Source organism: Leuciscus leuciscus, assembly GCF_965113295.1.
Source record: "Leuciscus leuciscus genome assembly, chromosome: 12".
Classification (NCBI taxonomy): domain Eukaryota; kingdom Metazoa; phylum Chordata; class Actinopteri; order Cypriniformes; family Leuciscidae; genus Leuciscus; species Leuciscus leuciscus.
Window position 1 is genome coordinate 467,315 of NC_138736.1, and position 18,225 is coordinate 485,539.

Sequence of the window (18,225 nt, forward strand, 5' to 3'; positions counted from 1 at the left end):
CACCGTCCAACCAATTGGTTCAACACAGTCTTCAGGTGTGCAAACACTTGTTTGCTTAATTGTAGACACACCAATCAGGTGTATAAGCACTATAAAAAGCAGCAGTCATTCAAGACGTTTCTTTCCAAGGTGTCTTGCTAATGACAACATTGCCTGCGATGTTGATGAAATTCTCTGGCCAGATCCAGCTAGGCGAAGAGACAATGTCTAGTTTACTTTTTACAGTAAACTTACAGTACAATACGTAAAGTGACATTTTGTTACAGTATTATGAATCTCCAGGTCAACATTTTGGGCGTGTTGAGAAATAAATGAGTTTCTTCAGTCTGCAACATTGGTCTTGTGTAGTGTTTGGTGAATTTACATTATATTTGTACTTTGTTGATTGTACCCATACACAAAAGAAATATATTTAAAATATATTTTCAGAGTATATTTTGGAATATATGCAAATATTTGAAATTGGCCCAATAAATATATTTCACACTTACTGTAACATCATATATTTTTTGTTATATTTCAGAATATTTTTCAAAGTATTTTTTTCTGTATGGGTCCCCAAAAGTGTCAAAAATATATGTGGCATATATTCCAAATACATTGAAATATATTCTGAAATATAACAAAAATATATGATGTTACTGTAAGTGTGAAATATATTTATTGGGCCAATTTCAAATATTTGCATATATTCCAAAATATACTCTGAAAATATATTTCAAATAAATTTCTTTTGTGTATCTAATCATAGGGAAGTAGAAGTGCTAAAAGTGTTTTAGGTTTATCACAGCAGAGTGTAACTCGTGCGAACAGAGTATAGTAATGTGAAACGTGTGTGTTTCATATGGTAACAAAGTGTGGTTTTTAAACAGAAGTGTATAGTTTTTACAAGAGTGTTTAATTATGCAAAGGATCTGTTGTGTTTTGCTAATTGGGTGTGTGGTTGTGCTAACTGTGTGTAGTGTTTTGAAAACACGGGCCCTGTTTTGAAAATCGTGCTTAAGCAATCCAAAAAAACTGTAACACTCGCAGTGACGTCATGCAGCTTTCCAGGACATTTGATTATGCAAACCTGAACAATTTTCCCTAGTATATTTCCTTAAATTATGGAGTATTTTCCTCAAACTATAATAACTTAACAAAACTGTATTCCAGAAGTGATTGTTTAGTTTGTGCAGCAGAGTTTAGTTTTCTGACAACACTGACAGATGTTCTTGTTTTAAACACTTGTTTTTTCAGATTTTTGTCAGAAAACAAGACTTAACATCATTACAGTTTTTCTCGATTGCTTAAACACATTTCTTGAAAGTTTGTCTTGTATTCTCAAAACTGTAAACACACATCCCCCCCCCACACACACACTACAACAGAGTCTTACACACTGGTGCAATAAATTCAAAACAACATTTCTAAACCTGGTTAGTTATGTTGCTTGTGGTCTAAAGCCTGGTTATAGTGTTTAAGCAATCAAGAAAAACTGTAATATCATAATAATTTCGGGTAACCCTTCATTTTACAGTGTCCTTGTTACATCTGTTACATACTTACCATAGTAATAACAGTAAATTATGCATAATTACATGCAACTAACCCTCAACCAAACCCTAATCCTACCCTAACCCTATAGTAAGTACATGTAGTTGTTTAATATTACTCAGTACTTAAATATATAATTACACTGTAACGATGACACCTTAAAATAAAGTGTAACCTCGTGTTGCTTCTCCAGTAAATGTCTTGATTTAAGAATGTTTAGATATTTTTGATGAAAAGCAAGACAATTATTATTTTTAATTTTTTTTGCAGTGCAAACATTTATAAACATGATAACATTTAAGAAATAAATAACAAAATAAGCAAACAACATACAGTGAATTCTGGGGGGAAAAAAAGGAGGATTTGCTGCAAAACAATAAAAGCATATATAAGCATATATAAATATTGACTGCGATGGACACAGTGCAGTGAACGAGAACTGGAAAGTATGATTATATTACATTTTCAGTCATGCTAACTGAAGTCACATGCTCTGCCAGGGTGTCTCTATCACTGATGATGAATAGGTGTTTCTATGAAAATATCCTTCAGACTTGTGTCATAAAAGTGATTTTGCATATTGCACTGGCCCCAGTCATCAGTATTAGAGGAAGTGTGTATATAAAGCGTGGATAAGGTGGGCTCTACTGTAGACCTAAACAACCAGTCACTGTTTATATCCAAACACCTGTGACGATGAGCAACGCCGCGGTCCTCTACTCCTGCCTGATGCTCTTCACTGCTCAGGTGAGCTGACTCTCACGACACAACTGTGTTCAACACTGATAATAATCATAAATGTTTCTTGATAATCAAATCATCATATTAGAGTGATTTGTGAAGGATCATGTGACACTGAAGACTGGAGTAATGATGCTGAACATTCAGCATAAATTACACTTTACTGTATATTCACATAGAAAATGGTTATTTTACATTGTAATAATAAGTCACAATATTACTGTCACAAAAGTAAAAATATTTTTTTTTCGGATTTATTCAGATTTTAATGGATCTTTTTATTCATTTATTTTCATTCCTATACCTAGCAAATCCCTTAGTTGAACAAATCTACATCAAATTACTCGTTAAGTAGGTTTAATCAGGTTTAGAACTGGTTGTAAAGGTTTGTGAAATATGCATTACAATATTGTACAGTTACAATACAATAATTGTAATTATGAATAACATTAACAGTAATGCAGTTTCTCCCTAAAAAGTAACTAATGTATGTATAATGTATGTAAAGTAACTGCTAATTCATTTTCCTAAGTTTTGTTCATTTAAATTCTGACTGACAGGATTGTTGTCATTGCAATGGCATATAAATGTGGATCTTGCGTTTGGCTTTGGCATATAGAGGAAGTTTATTTCCTTTTAACTGAATATTCTGTCTGAGTTAAGCAGCTTAGCTACTGAGTTACTCTTTATGGAAAGTAATGCGTTATGTTACTTTTGCCTTACTTTTTCTTCATCTGGCCTGGGCTTGATTGGTCGTGTCTTACAGTTTTTCTCAATTGCTAAAACACTAAAACCCATTGGCTGAACACAGTTCTCAGTTGCCTGAACTCCTTTAGCTAACTGTGCAGTCTGTTTTCTATACCTTAAAACATTTCACATGGTAAAACACAATTTGCAGATCTCACTTAGACTTTTCAGCAAAACTCTAAACACATTCTCATTCTCAAAACACATTCTGCACTGTAATGCACACGTCATCCACACTGGAGAACACAAGAGGCAACAGTCAAATACAGATAGAGAACACACGTCATTCATTGAACACAACCACTCAAAATTTATTTAACCTGTTTCAAATGATGCCCAAAGACAAGAAGAAGCACTGATCAATGGTTTACTCCTTTGATTTGTGTCCCTTTCAGCATTGTATACTGTAGTGCAGTGCATTGTGGGCTGTATACTGTACAATGAACACATTGTATGTCCCTGAACATTGTGCTTTCCATTTGTTAACAGCACTGACTGCTCAATAGACTTTGACTGGTTGCAGGTTCATATCAACAAAGAACAAGAATTACAGTATCACAGAGACCAAGGACACGTGTGTGAGGTGCAGGGTACAGTACTGTAGAAATAGGGGTACAAGGAGGAGGAAGAACAAAGACATTTTGCAAAGAGCGAAACAGAGTAGTAATGTCTGATCAGTTTTGAGCTACTATGATAGAAGATGTTTTCGTTCATCAAAAGACAATGTCGGAAAAATATGAAATTTGTTTTGAGATTAAAAATGTACTTCTCCCTGAACTGTTTGATGGTACAGTAAGGTGTCACGGGTGAGTCTACACAGAATAGCAGTCCATAGATATCTTTCGAGAACTATATGTTTCGAACAATGTGTTTTCTGTTTTTTGGTGTATTGTTTACTGACCGCTAGATAGTGTACGTCATTTTGATCACTTTGTCTATGATTTGAGAGCAGTGTTTGATTTTGAACACAGGTAAAACTGTTTTGAGGCGAAAGTTTCATTTTGCGAGAGGAGTCAGAGGTTCTGTGAATAGTGCTTGAAGATGAGGTTTTGTGTTTAACGTTTTCAGAAAAAGGAGAAAAAGGAAAAAGGAGGCAAATGTAAAGGCGCTTTCACACCAAAAGTTAAATGAAATGCAAATTCACTCCTGTCCGGTAGAGGGCGCCACTCAAACAAACCTTTCAGAAGAACAGGACGCAGAAATAGAAAGTTCACCACTCAGAGGGTGCTTCTCAATATCCATCCTCGTCTCCTCTCTCCTCCGTCCGCCATCCTATGACCCGGAAACCGATCGAGCACAGCCATCTTGAAGGACATCTCAATTCTCTAATTGCACCGCGAGGAGTCGAGGATCGAGGAGTGAGGAGGCTTCCTGAGGAGTCATGAGCGAGGATACACAGGTGTATCCTATGCAGAAGAGTTTTATCAACTTAAACGTGACGCACGTCTAAATTCTCCTCCCCCTTCACATCGGTCACAATCATTTTGATTTATACTTTACTTTTGCAGTTTCTATAAACCACACACCTCACATATTTCAACAGGGTATCTTTCTTTATTATTATTTATTATGAATTTCTTAAATAAACAAATTTCAACAACATAAGGGCAGATCCTCTGAGCGCTGCTGATGACGCGATGAAGTGACGCTCGAGTGATCAAGGATTCCAATGTATAAAAAAAGCTTTCATTCGATCCCTCCGTCCTCGCGTCTTTTCCTTGCAGCCTTCCCTCGCATCCTACAGGGGGTGGAGCTGAGACGCGAGGAAAGGAAGCGAGGAGAGGAAACGAGGATACACAAATAAGAATTGAGAAGCACCCTGGGTGTGTCTCAAGCGTAAGGCTGCCTATCTCAGCTGCCTCGTCATCAAGACCGTCTCAGTTTGAAGGATCCTAGGAAAGCACTCTTTGGGCCCTATCTCGCACCCAGCGCAATTGACTTTGTACACTGACGCATGTATCATTCCTATTTCTCACCCGCGCACAGCGGACTTTTCCCTCCACAGACGCACGCCGGTAAATTAGAAAATGAACTTGCGCTCCCGGGGGCGGTTCAGCGAAAAGAGGAGGTGTGTTCCGCCGCAAACGTTCCCTGGTGCTATTTTGCAGGTTTAGAAAACAATTCCGTCACTGACCAGGAGAAACCTCGTCTAAAGTCAGTGACGCGTTGCGCATGTTTTTCATATGCTATTTTAAGGGCGCATGCTTGGCCATAATCAATGTAGCGTGTGCACAACGCACACACACTTTGATTCTCTCATCTACACAGAAGCAGCAGATCTCATTTTTAGAAAACTATACATTATTACAAGGAAAATATTAACACACGAGGGAAATCACTGTTGTGTCCATGAAGATGTGAAAGAATAGGCATAAATCTAGCTTACACATTTACCCAAATTATTATACGCCTGTTTAAGCGAAGCTAATCTGGGTGTGTTTCTCCATCCCCAATGTCACTTCTCTGTGTTTTATGGCCCTGACGAGAACGTCGGTCTCCTCGGCTGTGAACCGCTCCTGGCGCTCGTCTGGCAAATCCGCCGTTATAATAGCAAACCGCCATGGAACAAGCACGCCTGCTCTTAAAGGGAATGTGAGATGACGCTCTGATTGGTTTATTTCACGTTACGCCCAAACCACACCTATGAGTAATGAAGCTACTTCAGACCAACACATTTTAGATTTCCGAGACCCGCCCACAAAGTTAAAAACGCAGCACTCAAGTTAAAATAAGTTCAACTTTTAAAAGACGTGTATCGAGACCTTGCGCTGTTTCCCCATTCCTCTGCCCGCCGCTTTTTCCCGTTTTTCAAAGCAAAACCGCTTACTGTGTGAACCAGCCCTAAGAAGCAGAAATGGCCAAATAAGTATTTCCATCATGTCTAGACCTTATGCAAATATAACTGTTCCTTAATTCCAGGTAATATAACCATCTCATGTGAAACTAAACAAAATACCACACATATTAGACAAGAGACCACACTGAGCAGAAAACGAGAAAAACAAATAGCATGTCCCAGAAATAGACGTACATTTGTCTGAGTAGAAGTAGGCCTATACTAGATGTCTGGTCTGAATAGAACATTTGAATATGAGTATAACTATGAGTATATGATTTTAAACGATGCAATAGACAAAAAGCATAAATGGATCAATACAAGAATATTGTTTGAAAGGATTAATCATAGAAATAACCTTAAAGAATAATCATAATAATCATACGCATATCTTTTTCTTATACACCACGTTTAACAAGATTTCATTTTTAATGAGTATTTTTTACTTTTTAGTTGCATTTGTTTGGTTCTTTCTTCATCCTCAAACAATTACTTTATTTTTATTTTTAAGAGGTTTTCACAAGAGTTAACTGTAAACTGCGAACATTAAACTTTGCTTAAATTAAATGTCTTTAACTGGAAGTGTTCTGTTAACTCTGCAAAACTATAATTACTAAATCTAAATATATAAAAACTAAATAGAAATGCGTTCACAAAATAAAAACTAAACTAAAACTAACAAAACCATTAATGAAACTAACTAAAACTAAACTGAAATTTATAGGAAATTTGAAAATAATATCAAAATAAAAACTAATTTAAAAATGCTAAACTATAATAACCTTGTATACCACAGCAGCCTTACAATACAACACCAGTCTCAGCAATCCAAGGTGAACGGTCCTCTGGAGATTTTACCGTGTTTAATGGAGTGGGTGCTGGTGAACAATGGACTGGCGTTCACCATCTGCCCAGTGGGTTAGGGTTAGGGTGACTCTGACCAGGTGTGTGAGCCGGCAACATCATCCATCCCACTGGGGCTGCTCGTAGTGTAAAGCCATGCCTACACTACAACCGCTGAGGTCGAGCTGCAGCTGGCCTCTGCAGAAGTTAATGAGTTGGAAGAGGATATTTACCTGAGTAAATTACCCCGCCTTCCCACCTCTGCTGGTCCCACCCAACTCCAAGTCTCCTGTGTCTCTGCTAGTCCCACCCAGTTTTAGCCTCCTCATCCAATAACTGCCAGTTCCTTGGCCCCGTCTCCGCTGTTTCCTTTCATTCCCTCAGCTCCTCTGATTCCAATCGGCTCTGCGGATCCACCTCAGACCTTCCAGTCTCCAGCTCCGCCTCAGCACAAGGATACCCAGGCTCTGCCTCTAGCCGATGAGCCCGTCATCATCTCTCGGCTCCACCGGGCTCCTTCATCCCTCCGGCTTCACCTTGGTCAGATGTTGCTCTGCCTACACCACAGGCTTCCAGGTCTCTGGCAACTCAATGACCCTCCACCCCTTCAGCTCCGTTGGGCCCCGCCTTCCCTCCGGCTCCCCCTTTGACCATCACTCGTACGGCTCCACCGGGCTCCTTCGTCCCTCCAGCTCTACATGGGTCAGACGTCGCTCTGCCTATGCCATGGACTTCCAGGTCGCTTGCTACGCCTCTACCCTCTACTCCCTTTGTCAGGCTCTGCCTTTCCTGTCGCTCCTCCCTGGTCCTCAATCCACTGGCTCCACCTCAGTCCTCTGGCACCCTGGCTCCACCTCGAATGCTTGTCGCTGCTGCTCCATCTCGATCTCCAGAGCATTAGTGTCATGTGGTTCATCAGCTCTCAGTTTTCATATGGGCCTCCACTTCCATCGGCTTCGTCTCCATCGGTTGTCCCCCTGGTTTCATCAGCCAAGCCTTCACCATGGCTCCTCCCTCCCTCAACTCTACCATTGTCCTGGCTGAGCTCTAGGTCCCCGCCTGGCTCCCCCTACTCCTGGCTCGCCCTACTCCTTGCTACCCCTACTCCTGGCTCCCCCTACTCCTGGCTACCATTACTCCTTGCTACCCCTACTCCTGGCTCCCCCTACTCCTGGCTACCATTACTCCTTGCTACCCCTACTCCTGGCTCCCCCTACTCCTGGCTACCATTACTCCTGGCTCCCGCTACTCCTGGCTCCCCCTACTCCTGGCTACCATTACTCCTTGCTACCCCTACTCCTGGCTCCCCCTACTCATTGCTACCCCTACTCCTGGCTCCCCCTACTCCTGGCTCCCCCCACTCCTGGCTCCCCCTACTCCTTGCTCCCCCTACTCCTGGCTCCCCCTACTCCTGGCTACCATTACTCCTGGCTACCCCCACTCCTGGCTACCCCTACTCCTGGCTACCATTACTCCTGGCTACCCCCACTCCTGGCTACCCCTACTCCTGGCTACCATTACTCCTGGCTACCCCTACTGAATGTAACACGTATGTTCTGCGTTGGTTTAGTTTAATTGTGCTTTGGTTCTGTTTTCCCTGTTCTGGTTTGCCTGTGTTCCCTAGTCAGTTTCCTTGGTTGTTAATTAGTTATACACACCTGTTTCTGTTCAGTTGATTACCCTCCCTTGTGTTTAAGCCCTCAGTTTCCTTTGTTTCAAGGTCTGGTATTGTTTATGTTAAGCGTGGTTATTTCCTGAGCTTCTTCAAAGTGTTACTAGTGGAATTTCCTATTAAAGACTCCTTTTGTCATCCTTTGTGATTGTGCGCTTACCACAGCCTACAAGGAGCCTGACAGTTAGTTCATGTTAGTTAATACATTAACTAGTGTTATGTATTGTGTAACTAGAGTTACCAATGAGACCTTATTGTGAAGTGTTGCTGTTTTTCTTCTTTTCTTGTTCATAAAAAGGAGAAAACACATCAGAAATTTCTGTCATCCTGTTGGGTATTTCAAATGACAAATTGATCAATAGAAAAGACCTCATCTGAGCTTTATCTCCTCCTAACAGAAAACATTGGGACTGGCTCCAACAACGACCTACTCAAGCACTGATACAACAAACCCTCCAATCTCGACCGACCCAAGCACTGATACAACAAACACTCCAACAACGGCCTACTCAAGCACTGATACAACAAACACTCCAACAACGGCCTACTCAAGCACTGATACAACAAACACTCCAACAACGGCCTACTCAAGCACTGATACAACAAACACTCCAACAACGGCCTACTCAAGCACTGATACAACAAACACTCCAACAACGGCCTACTCAAGCACTGATACAACAAATACTCCAACAACGGCCTCCTCAAGCACTGATACAACAAACACTCCAACAACGGCCTACTCAAGCACTGATACAACAAATACTCCATCAACGGCCTCCTCAAGCACTGATACAACAAACCCTCCAACAACGGCCTACTCAAGCACTGATACAACAAACACTCCAACAACGGCCTACTCAAGCACTGATACAACAAACACTCCAACAACGGCCTACTCAAGCACTGATACAACAAACACTCCAACAACGGCCTACTCAAGCACTGATACAACAAACACTCCAATCTCGACCGACCCAAGCACTGATACAACAAACACTCCAACAACGGCCTACTCAAGCACTGATACAACAAACCCTCCAACAATGACCGACTCAAGCACTGATACAACAAACACTCCAACAATGACCGACTCAAGCACTGATACAACAAACACTCCAACAACGGCCTACTCAAGCACTGATACAACAAACACTCCAACAATGACCGACTCAAGCACTGATACCACAGTCCCTCCAATCTCAACCGACCCAAGCACTGATACAACAAACACTCCAACAACGGCCTACTCAAGCACTGATACAACAAACACTCCAACAATGACCGACTCAAGCACTGATACCACAGTCCCTCCAATCTCAACCGACCCAAGCACTGAAACAACAAATGCTCCAACGACGACCTCCTCAAGAATTGTTACTACAAACACTCCAACGACGACCTCCTCAAGAATTGGTACTACAAACACTCCAACAACGACCCACTCAAGCATTAATACCACAAACACTCCAACGACAACCAACTCAAGCATTAATACCACAAACACTCCAATGACGACCTCCTCAAGAATTGGTACTACAAACACTCCAACAACGACCCACTCAAGCATTAATACCACAAACACTCCAACGACAACCAACTCAAGCATTAATACCACAAACACTTCAATGACGACCTCCTCAAGCATTAATACCACAAACACTCCAACGACAACCAACTCAAGCATTAATACCACAAACACTTCAATGACGACCTCCTCAAGCATTAATACCACAAACACTACAACGATGACCTCCTCAAGAATTGTTACTACAAACACTCCAACGGCGACCAACTCAAGCATTAATACCACAAACACTCCAACGACGACCTCCTCAAGAATTGGTACTACAAACACTCCAACGGCAACCAACTCAAGCATTAATACCACAAACACTTCAATGACGACCTCCTCAAGCATTAATACCACAAACACTACAACGATGACCTCCTCAAGAATTGTTACTACAAACACTACAACAACGACCCACTCAAGCATTAATACCACAAACACTCCAACATCGACCTCCTCAAACCCAGCGCTGACGGCTGCCCAGAGCACTGGCTCCGTTGCTTCAGGCCAGTATATCCCCTTCAATCCTCTGCTGATCCCTCTGATAATTCTCGTCACACTGGAACTTTAATGCAAAATGTATGATCCTCAGTCTAACGGGGAGCCAAATAATATGAGTCATTATTAACTTTCTTTACTCTCTCCAATTATTTTGTAGTCTGTAGTCAAGTTCTTTCCTTGGAGGTTTCATGTCTAGATAACTCAAATGTTGTGTGATCTAATGCTGTATCTTGTGTTAGTGTGACGCAATGCTAAATCTTGTATACTGATCTGACCTCACTAACTCCTTTCAGGGTAAAACTGTTGTGGTTTCCATTTCTAAATGCTTACATTTGTATGTAACCTATGTTGAAACCAGTTACTATTGTGGACCGTAATTTTATAAAAACAAGGTTTCCTAATCAAAGTTATGGAGAACAGCCACAACGTTCAAAACGTTGCAATCAATAGTTTGTGTACTTGTGGAGATGTGTTGTGCCAGTCTTTCCTTTTGTGTTGTTTTTGTTGATCTCGTCATTGAGCTTTTGCTTTTGCTGGATGTGTGTATGTTTTATTTGCATTCTGTTTTTCAGAGTAACCAGGAATATGTGCAGTACAGTTTCAGCCATTTCATTTTAACACTCATAATACGTTCAGTATAACTTTCCTTGCTCAACTAACAACATGCAAATGCTTCATCTGATGTATCTGATAATCTGATGGCATGGGACATTTCCTGCAATTTCATTTTCAATTCGTTGGACACATGGCCATTGTCTTTCTCACGAACACCAATAAAATTGCACGTAAACATTATCATATAAAAATATTTTATAAATAAACATTTCTAAACTTTTAAGGACACTTTAATTTTCTCTACAGAGCCTCCGGATTCCTCATCTCTATCACGCCTCAGTTTAATGTTCTTCCAGTTCTGACACGAGGGTCAGATCCGATAATAATGTTTGAGCATTCCAGTCGTTCCACTGCTATCGAACGTGTCCCACTTTCATTCAATACCCCGGATTTGGCCTTAAGAAAGACAACTCTATCACATCCAGTTTAAATATCTTTCTATTCTATTTAAAGCTCATGATCGAGACCAAACAAACCCGAGTCACACATTCATCAGGTTATTTATCTTAACTCTCTATCTCAAATGTAAACACTGATAAAATAATCTGTATTTTTGTTTTGTTGCCGTATAAATATCTCAACATTATTTAATCAAGATATATATAACAATATCAGATTTGTTGATTAGAATGAGACTTAAATTCCTTACATTGTGTTAGATTTATGTTTAAAACAAGATTGTGACGATGGGAGAAGAAACTTTATTCAAAACACATTTCTGACAATTAAATATTAATATATTGTGTTTTTTACACCTGTTTTACAGCAGAATTGATCATATTTTCCTGTTTATCACTGTAAATCTGTATTGCATAAAGCAGAAATTACTTGATTATGTCTTTATTGATTTCGATGTATTAAGTTTTCAGGATGTTTATATTATTTGTACCGGGAAATATGACAAAATAGCGTTTTTTATTTTATTTTAAATAAGAAACATTAAGAAAGACTGTAGAAGTGTCCTGATTAAAGCCGGCCAGCTGATTGGCTGTTCAGAGGGAGTATAAAAGCATCTTCTCGAGGGTTTGATCATCACACACCAGATCTCAGCAGAACCTTCATGTTCATCATGTTCAAGATTCTGTTAGTCTCGTCGCTGATGGCGGATCTGCTGTTATTTGCATCTGCACAGGTAATTCTATTTCATTTATTTTTCATAAACATTATAATTTAAATTAATTAACAAGCGCCTTTGTATAAAGGAAATCATCCATGTAAATAATATGTGACTTTTGTTTTTTACATATAACATTTCACTCTCTATCAGGAAATGCCATTGTTTTAAATTAAATAGTTAAGAGGTTATTTTAATCCATGAGACGTTTGTTCTTGGTGTGGCTTTACAGTAACAGTTTAGCAAACACTATAGACTATAATACCTTTTAAACACATGATTCAGGTTTTCTCATGTAAAAAAATAAATACATAAATGCAGTATTTTACGCATGGAAGTGGAACAAATCTGTGTTAAATTAGAGCCTGATGTGATATTCAAAGTGTCTGATTTGCATATTTCCTCAGATAAGATAAAGGGGCGGGGTGAATGATGTCACATGTGGGCGTGTCTGAGCACTCTAACTGTACCATCTTGTACTGTGGTTCTATAAGCAACGAGATTCATAAGATAATATTTTTTTGTTGACGATTCAGAGCACAGCGATTCCAAACTCAACGACTCAGAACTCAGCGAATCAGAACTCAGCGACTCAGAACTCAGCGAATCAGAACTCATCGACTCAGAACTCAACGACCACAGACACCAGCATCTGTACACCTGCAGCCGGCAGCAACAGCACCACGGGCCCCATGATGACCACACACACACACACACACACCACCCTCAGCAGCAGCACAGATGGAGATCTCAGACTCAGTGTTTCAGTGCAGCTTCTGCTCCTGCTGCTGATCCTCAACCAGTGCTGAAGAAACCAGTGAAACCAGTGAAACCACTCAACTCCTGTCCATATAACTGACACGATGGAGAACTTTTGTCTTTTCTTTTCTTTTTAAATATGCATTGACATATAATATTTGGATTAACAATTAACTGATTGTGAAAAAAATTTAAGCAATGAACAGTATTTTAAATTAAGGGAAAAATAAACACACACACTTTCTCTCTCTCTCTCTCTCTCACACACACACACACACACACACACACACACGCACGCACGCACGCACACACACACACACACACACACACACACACACACACACACACACACACACTCACACTCTCTCTCTCTCTCTCTCTCTCTCACACACACACACACACACACACACGCACGCACGCACACACACACACACACACACACACACTCACACACTCTCTCTCTCTCTCACACACACACACACACACACACACACACACACACACGCACGCACGCACACACGCACGCACGCACACACGCACGCACGCACGCACGCACGCACACACACACACACACACACACACACAATAAAAGATCAATAATTAAAAGAACTGAAATTGAATTGTTTGTTTGTTTTTACTACATAATATTTCTTTATAACTTCTATTGATATTCAATGACTGAAAGTTTTATTTAGTACCCAGGATCCTATATTACATATACTGTATATATCCTATTCAATAATACATACTGTATATATCCTATTCAATAATACATATACTGTATATATCCTATTCAATAATACATACTGTATATATCCTATTCAATAATACATACTGTATATATCCTATTCAATAATACATACTGTATATATCCTATTCAATAATACATATACTGAATATATCCTATTCAATAATACATACTGTATATATCCTATTCAATAATACATATACTGTATCCTATTCAGGATACATCACTGAGGATGCGTCCCAGTGCATCCATGAGATGTTTCTGCATAGTTAGTGTCTGGCTTAGCCAGTGACTCCTAGGAATAGACTAGGTGACAACCAAGAACAGTTTGGTCGACTACTGGAGAGACAGTTGACGGCATGGAAAGACGGCATCTGGGACAGTATGGGTTAGCACCCACGCCTGTGTCTTTCGTGAGAGAGAACCCAAACAAGCTACGGAAAGCCCTATAGAGAGATACCCCCAGGAGATCCCGAGAGGGGGGAGGATGAGATCTCCAATCAGACGGACCAAAGGTTCACAACCCATGCAAACGGACAGGCGGTAGATGTGATATGCATGTGCGGAAAGCTGTGCAAACATCATCGTGGCCTAAAAATCAATCAGGCCAGAATGAAATGTTTGGAGCGTGAGAGTGAGGTGCAACGCACAGGTCTTGAACCTGGTGAGACGCAGGAGGAGCCCGGCCAGGAGGCAACCCACAGAGCCCAGTCCCTCCATGTACCAGAGCCTCCCAATCCCAGCAGAGCAGTTCCGCAGCAGCGGATTAAGTGGCCCCCAGCCAGCAAACACAGTGAGTGGATGCAGTTTGACGAGGATGTGTCCAACATCATCATCCAAGCCTCAGCCAAAGGAGATGTTGACAGCCGACTCCAAACGATGACTACCATCATCAGCAGCTATGCCTCAGAAATATTCGGCAGGGTAGAGAAAGGAAAAATCAAGCCTGCCTCCTACACCATGAACCGTAGGGCTACCAAGATACATCACCTGCGTCAGGAGCTTCGCACCCTCAAGAAACAGTATAGGATGACTACGGAGGAGGAGAAGCGACCATTAGCAGAGCTGCAAAACATCCTGCGGAAGAAGCTGATAATCCTACGCAGAGTAGAGCGGCACCGGAGACGGGGGGAGAGAGAGAGCCAGGAAGCGAGCGGCCTTCATCGCCAATCCCTTCAGTTTCACAAAACAACTGCTTGGGGATAAGCGCAGTGGTCGGCTTGAGTGCTCAACAGAGGAAGTGAATCGCTTCCTACAGGACACAGTGAGCGATTCCCTGAGAGAGCAAGAGCTGGAGCCCAACAGAGCTCTCATCAGCTCCACCCCCCCAACAACAGAGTTCAACCTAAGGGAGCCAAGTTTGAAGGAGGTTGAGGAGATCATCAAGGCAGCCCGCTCAGCATCTACCCCAGGCCCCAGTGGCGTACCTTATTTGGTATATAAGCGCTGCCCAGAGCTTCTCCGGCACCTGTGGTAGATCTTGAAAGTGATTTGGCGAAGAGGAAGAGTTGCAGACCAGTGGAGGTGTGCTGAGGGAGTGTGGATCCCCAAAGAGGAGAACTCGAAAAACATCAACCAGTTTCGATCCATCTCACTATTGAGTGTTGAAGGGAAGGTGTTTTTCAGCATCGTCTCACGAAGACTGACAGAGTTTCTTCTCAAGAATAATACATCGACCCCTCAGTGCAGAAGGGGGGGATTCCTGGAGCTCCCGGCTGCTTGGAACACACTGGTGTAGTTACACAACTCATCAGAGAGGCCCATGAGAACAGAAGCGATCTAGTTGTCTTGTGGTTGGACCTGGCCAACGCCTATGGATCAATACCACACAAGCTGGTTGAACTCGCCCTACACCTCCATCATGTTCCCAGTAAAATTAAGGACCTGATCCTGGATTACTATAATAATTTTAGGATGCGGGTCACTTCTGGTTCAGAAACATCAGACTGGCATCGTATTGGGAAAGGAATAATAACAGGCTGTACCATCTCTGTTATTCTTTTCGCTCTTGCCATGAATATGGTGGTCAAGTCAGCCGAGGTGGAATGCAGAGGGCCCCTAACCAAGTCAGGCATACGACAGCCCCCTATAAGAGCCTATATGGATGACCTTACTGTTACAACGACATCGGTCCCAGGGAGCAGGTGGATCTTACAAGGACTTGAGAGACTCATCACCTGGGCAAGGATGAGTTTTAAGCCATCCAAGTCAAGGTCCATGGTGCTGAAGAAGGGGAAAGTGGTTGACAACTTCCATTTTTCCATCTCAGAAACTGTCATCCCAACCATCACGGAGCAACCTGTCAAGAGTTTGGGGAAGCTCTTTGACTCCAGCCTGAAAGACTCTGCTGCCATTCAGAAGTCCAACAAAGAACTTGGCGCTTGGCTCACCAAGGTTGACAAGTCTGGTTGGCCTGCTAGATTCAAAGCCTGGATCTACCAGCATTCCATTCTTCCCCAAGTCCTGAGGCCCCTGCTGGTCTATGCAGTCCCAATGACAACAGTTGAATCCTTAGAAAGGAATATCAGTGGAACTCATACCAGGAGCTGGTTGAGGAGTGCAGGGAACGAGGCTGGAAAACCTTCTATGAGTCTATAGAAGTCGGCTGTAGAGGCTTTGCAGGACGTTCACTGTGCAAGGTCCTCAGTCGTTTGGGCATTACAGGGGCGGCCAAGAAAAGGGCCATTCAATCCGCGAGCGAAGCCGCAGAGGCTTTGGATTAAGAGGGCTGATCCGTGGACTGCTACTGGGATGCAAGTTGGGGTTTGATCAACACCGCCTGGGTCGCCTGGGTGAGGGTGTATGATATTGCGAGACCCGAAACACCCAACGATCCCAGGATACATCACTGAGGATGCGTCCCAGTGCATCCATGAGATGTTTCTGCATAGTTAATAATACATATACTGTACATATCCTATTCAATAATTGCTAGAAATGTTGCTAGAAACGACTGAGATCAGTTTCCTGGAGAACACTGTGATAAAATACTTTTATTCTCACTAATAATCTTTAGCTATCGTTTTAATTATGACTTTTCATGCAAGTATAAAGTCTGAATGTTATGTCAAATTGTTTTATCATGTCATGCTTGACACAATCAGACATTATAAAGCAAACGTATATTTCCACACATTGAATTCAAGCATTTCATTCATATATCCATAAATAATGTTCAAATCAATGTGACCCACATACGCATTATTCATTTTCAGTTCAAACTTCAAAACAATCAAAAGAGGAAACAAGCAGTTCAGAAAAGAGGAAAACACACACACACACACACACACACACACACACACACACACACACACACACACACACACACACACACACACACACACACACACACACACACACACACACACACACACACACACTCACACACACTAGTTTCATCTGTTTGTGTCAATGATCTCCACATTAATCTTCCGCTCAGTGATTGTTATTGAAGTATTTAGTGTCTTTATTGTTTCTGTCGCTGGACTTCCTTCTGCTGAAGGTTATCATCATCATCATCATCATCATCATCATCATCAGGCTTCAGACTTCAGACTGAGTCACATGACCTGCTTCACAAGAACACCAGGAAACTACAGATCTTTCATGTCATTAATGATTAATGTCCAGATTCACTGTTGAGAAGCATTTCATTCATATCCAGAAATAATTTACTGTTCGAATCAATGTGACCCACATCGGCATTATTCATGTTCAGTTCCAACAAATCAAAATAGAGGAAACCAGCAGTTCAGAGAAGAGGAAAACAGAAGCAGAGATCAGGACGCGGCGCTATTACAATATATATTATAATACAATCAGAAGTTTTCACGTGATTTGTGTTTAAATGATGTTTTGAGTAATTCTTATCTTCAAACTATTTTTATAGTTTTTACAACTCATGCTGCAGAGGAACAAGGAAGCAGAGAAAGATTTCTGAGAAATGGGATTAGCAGCTCGAAACAGTGTGTGTAACATTACAACATTATAACTGGAAAACAATCATTATAAGAGAAACAAGAGTGAAGGACAGAAGTGGCCAAGACTCACATCTTCACACTTTATTCAAACATTATTAATTATTGATCGACTATTTTGCAGTCGATTGTTTTATGTGTGATAATAACGTAATGAAATATGACAAATTGTGTGACATGAATTTTATCCAGACTGTCAATCAAAGAAATCATGAACACATGCCAAAAAAAAAAAGAGAGAATCAACCAGATATTAATAAATGATTAATTTGTAGTCAATGAATGTGTTTTTCCCCCTTTTATTCTTTGCATAGTAAAATCTGTAGTTATAATCTTATCAGATGAATACCGTAACCAAGTTTAGTGCTTTATTTTTCCCTCATATTTTATATATATATATATATTCTTCATATTTTGATGGTTTATTCGGACTTGTAGGGTCATTAAAAACAAATATCCCCACCTGACCTCAGCTTTTGCCAATACTGTTTTTACCTTCATAATAATATTTAACTTCTTAAAAAAAAAAGACAATTATTTTCCTCTTCCTTCAATCCTCGGCT

At 41.0% G+C, this 18,225-nt stretch overlaps 1 long non-coding RNA gene across 1 annotated transcript; it reads left to right on the forward strand.

The window, feature by feature from the left end:
* The first annotated feature begins 2,195 nt into the window (after positions 1-2,195).
* Positions 2,196-13,445, forward strand: LOC309510999. Its single transcript, XR_014210460.1, has 3 exons — positions 2,196-2,283; positions 8,774-12,196; positions 12,715-13,445. It is a non-coding gene; the product is annotated as an uncharacterized lncRNA (long non-coding RNA).
* Positions 13,446-18,225: the final 4,780 nt, after the last annotated feature.